Source organism: Chrysochloris asiatica, unplaced genomic scaffold (assembly GCF_000296735.1).
Source record: "Chrysochloris asiatica unplaced genomic scaffold, ChrAsi1.0 scaffold00205, whole genome shotgun sequence".
Lineage (NCBI taxonomy): Eukaryota > Metazoa > Chordata > Mammalia > Afrosoricida > Chrysochloridae > Chrysochloris > Chrysochloris asiatica.
Genome location: NW_006408723.1, coordinates 3564005 through 3570122, shown reverse-complemented (window position 1 = coordinate 3570122; position 6118 = coordinate 3564005). Strand labels below are relative to the sequence as shown.

General features: G+C 36.4%; 1 pseudogene; it reads right to left on the bottom strand.

Annotated features, from left to right (window-relative positions):
• Window positions 1-4480: 4480 nt before the first annotated feature.
• LOC102811444 lies at window positions 4481-5053 on the bottom strand (annotated as a pseudogene).
• Between the last annotated feature and the right edge of the window lie 1065 nt (window positions 5054-6118).

The window sequence follows — 6118 nt, the reverse complement described above, 5'->3', positions numbered from 1 at the left end:
TATTGTTTCGGATTTTTCCTGTTGGTCTTTCTTTCACAAAGTATCTCCTGTTGTTCTAGACACTCCAGGCTGGTCTACTCATTCTTTCCAATGGAAATTTCCTACCAAAGTCAGTTCTGGATGGGGTTCTGGATTCCACCTGTGATCTTGTGCAGTGTAAAGGCTCCACAAAAAGCTTAACTTCTAGCCCCCTTTAAAGTGTTCCAATCAATTATAGGCTGAAGACAGATTTACAAGCTTTCTGTAATGATGATTCTGGCTATTCCTTTCTACCCACCTCAAGTGTCTATTTTACAATGGTAGCAAGGGAAACCAAGATTCAAAGGACAGCCAAGCATTTTAATACTATTCTCCTCTTTTACCCCTTCAAACTGTGCCTCAATACCTGTATCTGGGATCCCTGTTGTTCCAAGGTTGTACATACATCATCATTACCTCTATCTCACTTAGCCCATGCAAACTTGCCTATCAGTTCTCCTGTCAGCCTTGTTTTCCCATTTCCCTCCCCTTTCTTGTGCATTGCCCCTCTCCCCAGCACCCAAACTATCCTGTGACTATTCTCTACCCTGTGCTCCACCTTCCCCTCCCTCCCCTCATCTCACCCCCCACGTCCCGGTAACCAGCAAAGAATCTCCCTGCCCTCCATTTAGTATGGGTTCTTTTTCTTAGTCTTTTACAATAGTGGTCCTATGCAGTATTTCTCCTTTTGTGACTGACTAATTTCACTCAGCATAATGTTCTCAAGCTTCATCCATGTTATGTGGTGGCTTGCAGCTAACTTGTTCTTCAAGGTGGCATAGTATTCCATTGTGTGTAAGTACCAAAGTTTGTTTATCCATTCTTCAATTGATGGGCACTTAGACTGTCTCCATCTTTTTGCTATTGTAAATAATGCTGCTATGAACATTAGTGTGCATATATCTACTCGTGTTATGGTTGGTATTTCTTGTGGGTGAATACCAAGTAGAGAGATTGCTGGATCATAAGGTATTTCTATTTCCAACCTTGTGCGGAAGTGTCATATTGCTTTCCAGAGAGGTTGGACCATTTTGCAATCCCACCAACAATGCAGGAGCATCCCAGTCTCTCCACATCCTCACCAGCACTTATTGTCCTCTACATTTTTGATCTTTGCTGTTACTGCTGGTATGAGATGATATCTCATTGTTGTTTTGGTATGCATCTCTCTAAGGCCTAGTGATCGTGAACATTTTTTCATATGTTTGTTGGCTGCCCGGATCTCTTCCTTGGTGAAGTGTCTGTTCATGTCCTGTGCAAATTTTTTTGTTGGGTTATTTGTCTTTTTCTTGTAGAGGTGTTGTAGTCTCCTATATATTTTAGATATGTGTCCCTTGTCTGATGTGTCGTTGCAAAAGATTTTATTTCCATTCTGTGGGTTCCCCTTTTATTCTTTTGGTGAAGTGTTTTGATGCACGTAAGTGTTTAATTTTTAATATGTCCCAATCATCTATTTTGTCTACTTCTGTTTGTGTAGTTTTCACAATGTTTGGTAGTCTGTGTATGCCCTGTATTAGATCCCTCACATTTGTTCCTATTTTTTCATTGATGACTTTCATAATTTTGGGATTCACATTTAGATCTTTAATCCATACTGAGTTCGTTTGTGTATAGGGTGTGAGGTAAACATCTTGCTTCAGTCTTTTGCATATCGCTTTCCAGTTCTGCAGCACCATCTGTTAAAGAGATTATTTCCTCCCCATGCAATATACCTAGGCACTTTGTTGAAATTCAGTTGGCTGTATGTAGATGGGTTAATTTCTGGATTCTCTATTCTGTTCCACTGATGAATGTATCTTTCATTGTACCAGTATCAGGCTGTTTTGACCACTGTAGTCATGTAGTAAATTTTGAAATCGGGGAGTGAGGGGCTTCCAACATTGTTCTTCTTGAGCAGTGCTTTGCTTATCCTGGGTCTCTTTCCTTTCCATATAAACTTTGTAATTGTCATTTCCATATCTTTGAAGAATGTCATTGGAATCTGAATTGGGATTGCATTACATGTGTAAATTGCTTTGGGCAGTATTGACAATTTCATGATGTTGAGTCTTCCTATCTAGGAACATGGTATGTTCTTCCATTTCTGTAAGTCTCCTTTGGTTTCTTGTAGTAGTGTTTTGTAATTTTCTTTTCATAGGTCCTTTGTTTCTCTGGTTATGTTCATTCCTAAATATTTCATCTTTGTGTGGCTTTTGTAAATGGTATTTCTTTCCTAATGTCTTCTTTAGTGCTGTCATTATTGCTATAGAGGAATCCAACTGATTTTTGTATGTTGATCTTATACCATATGTTGATCTTATACCCTGCCAGTTTGCTGAATCTTCCCTGATGTCTAGTAGGTTTTTTATTAAAACTTTGGGGTTTTCTATGTATAGGGTCATATTGTCTGCAAATAGAGTTTTATTTACTCTTTGAAAATTTTGATGCCTTTAATTTCTCTATTATGCCGTATAACTCTGGCTAATACTTCCAAAACAATATTGAAAAGGAGTGGTGACAGAGGGCATCCTTGTCTGGTTCCTGTTCGCAGAGGGAAGGCTTTCAGTTCCTCTCCATTTAGAGTAACATAGGCTGTTGGTTTTGTATAAATGCTCTTGATTATGTTAAGGAATTTTCCTTCAATTCCTACTTTGTTGGGTGTTTTTATCAGGAATGGATGTTGGATTTTTTCAAATGCCTTTTCTGCATCAATTGATATGATCATGTGGTTATTTTCTTTTTTCTTATTTGTGTGGCAGATTACAGTGATTGTTTTTCTAATGTTGAAACATCCTTGCATCCCTTTTATGAAACCCACTTGGTCATGATATATTATTTTTTTGATGTACTTCTGGATTCTGTTGGCTAGGATTTTGTTGATAATTTTTCATCTATGTACATAATGGATATTGTTCTATAGTTTTCTTTCTTTCTTTCCTTTCCTGGTTTTGGGATGAGGTTTATGCTTGCTTCATGAAAAGTATTAGGAAGTTTTTTGTCCTCTTCTATATTATCGAATAATTTGAATAGAATTGGTGACAGCTCTTTCCTGAATGTTTGGTAGAACTCACCAGTGAAGCTATCTGGGCCTGGACTTCTTTTAGTTGGGAGTTTTTTGATGACCTGATCAACTTCTTTAATTATGGGTTTGTTCAAGTTTTCTCCTTCAGTCTGTGTAAGTTTTGTTGGGTTGTGTTTTTCTAAAAATGCATCCATCTCTTCTAACTTTTCGAATTTGATGAAGTACAACTCTTCATAGTATTCTGTTATTATCCTTTTGATTTCATTTGGTTCCATTGTGACATCGCCTGTGTGGCTTCTAATGTGAGTTATTTGTGCCTTCTCCCTCTTTTCTTTGCTTTGGTTTGACAATGGTTTGTCAATTTTATTAATCCTTTCAAAGAACCAGCTTCTTGTCCTGTTTCTTTCTATAGTTTTTCTCTTTTCCATCTCATTTACTTCTCCTCTTATCTTTATTATTTCTTTTCTTTTGGTGACTGTAGGTTCCCTCTGTTGGTCAGTTTCTAATTGTTGTAGATGCTGTGTTAATGTGCTAATTTTGGTTCTTTTTTCTTTTTGGATGTGTGCATTTATTGCAAAAATTGTCCTCTCTGCACCGCTTTCATCGTGTCCCAATGATTTTTTTTTTTTTTTCATTCTCGTTTGTTTCTAGAAACTTTATGAATTCACGTTTAATTTCTTCTTTTACCCAGTCACTTTTCAGCAGGGTGTTGTTCAGTTTCCATATATTCGACTTTATTTCCTTAGTCTCCTTGTTGTTGATATCTAGTTTTATAGCATTGTGGTCTGAAAAGATGTTCTGTAGTATTTTGATGTTTGTAAATTTACAGAAGCTTGCTTTGTGACCTAACACATGGTCAATTCTGGAGAATGTTCCATATGCACTGGAGAAGAAAGTATATTGTGTTGTTGTTGGGTTCATTGCTCTGTACACATCTATGAGGTCAAGTTGGTTGATTGTGCTGTTGAGTTCCTCTGTAACTTTGTCGAGTTTTTTTCTGGTTGTTCTGTCCCTTTTCAAAACTGGCATATTAAAATCTCCCCTATAATTGTAGATTCATCTATTTCTTTCTTTAATTTTAGTAAGGTTTGCTTCATATAACTTGGTACTTTTTCAGTGGGAGTGTAGATATTTATTATGGTTATGTTGTTTTGCTCAATTGACCCTTTGATCATGAGGTAATGTCCTTCTTTATCTCTCTCTCTCTCTTTTTTTTTTTTTTTTTAAGATTTTGTAATAATAGTTTTTAAATAATTAGCAATTTATCCTTTCATAGGCTAAGCATACTAAATATATTTGTGCTTTACCTTGTTATTATCATTTTAAAAATCAGGATATCTTGAAATAGTTATGTAGATGGTATCATCAGATGTAGGAGTTACAAGATAAAATATGAAATTAATAAGGACAGTGAATTTTTAACATTGTCCTTTGAGTAAGAAATTAAAGTCTTCAGAATGTTTAATTTTCATCTATCACCATCATTGTAATATAGTCCTTGTATTGAATTGAATTTGATTCTGGAACAATTGCAGCAGACAGCATTTCTTCCATTTCCTCTTGAGAAAAAGGTTCACCTTCTTCAGTCATATATTTGACCAGTTCTTCCTTAGTGAGAAACCCACGTTTAGCTGAATCTCATACCTCAAAGGCATGAAGAAGGACATCTTCTGGAATTGGTCTGTATCTTCTTTCCAATAGCACTTCGGTCATCATGGAAGAAATTTTTCTAATCGAATGTATCCAGTTGGCTCTTCTTCTTCCACCTCTGCAATCAAGTCGTGTAGCTCTCCTTCACTAGGGCAGCATCCTAATGACCTGATAATCGTTCCAATCTCTATCCACTGTATTGTTCGACTCATGGTCAAATACTTCAAAAGCTTCTTTAATTTTTTTGTGGAATTCTGCTACTGCTGTCTCTGTGTTTGAAGAAATTCAGCCAGTATGCTCCTTAGAAGAGAAGTCTCATGTGCTTTGGACATATTGTTAGGAGGAGCCAATCCCTGTGTTTTCCCATTCTTTATCCTCCGCCATCTTGTTGTGGCGCCCGTCTCCTCCCTTCTTTATCTCTTACGCTGGTTTTTGTCTTAAAGTTTACTTTATCAAAGATTAGAATTCCCACTCATGCTTGTTTATTGTTGCAGTTAGCTTGCTATATTTTTTTCCATCCTTTAACTTTCAGTCTGTTTTTGACTTTGTGTGTAAGGTGTGTCTTACAAGTAGCATATTGAAGAGTCTTGTTTTCTTATCCATTCTGCCACTCTGTCTCTTCACTGGTGCATTTATTCCATTGACATTCAATGTAATTATCGATAGCTATGAATTAATTGCTGCCATTATATTAATTTTTTGGTAGTGCTGTTCATTGCTTTGTGCTATATGCCTTCTTGTGCTGAGTTTGTGGTTTCTGTGCTATTTCTTGTTGGTTTCTTCTTGGTTTTCATGTTTGCTTGTTTTGCTTGGAAATTCATCTTCATGGTAAGTTGTGATGTATTAACTTTCTTTGGGTTACTTATAGTATAGTAACTTTTCCTCTCTATTTAAGAGAATCTATTGTATCTTGTAATCTACCTGATATCCTTACCACTTCAATCTCTGTTCCTACATTTATCCCTTCTTTGACATTGATATTATTTTGAACTTTGGTTGACCTCCCAGCTCCTTTGAATTCATTGTTGTTTGTTCTGTTCTGGACTCTGCTATCTGTTTACTGAGTTCCAGGTGGTGCCTGTCAATCTTTGGTTGTTTTCTGTTCTTGTTGGTTTTCAGTCCAAAAACCTCCCTTTAGGATGTTTTGAAGTGCTGGATTGATTTTGATAAAATCTCTTAGATTCTGTTTATCCTGGAATGTTTTGATTGCACTATCATATTTGATTGACAGTTTTGCTTGATAGACGATTCTTGGTTGGCAATTTTTTTCTTTTGGGGTTTTGTATATGTCTCCCCATTGCCTTCTTGCATGTATGGTTTGTGCTGAATAGTCAGAGCTTAATCTGATTTGCTTGCCTTTGTAAGTGACACTTCTCTTCTCCCTGGCTGCTTTTAGAATTCTCTCCTTGTCTTTGATTTTAGAGAGCTTGATTATTATATGTCTTGGTG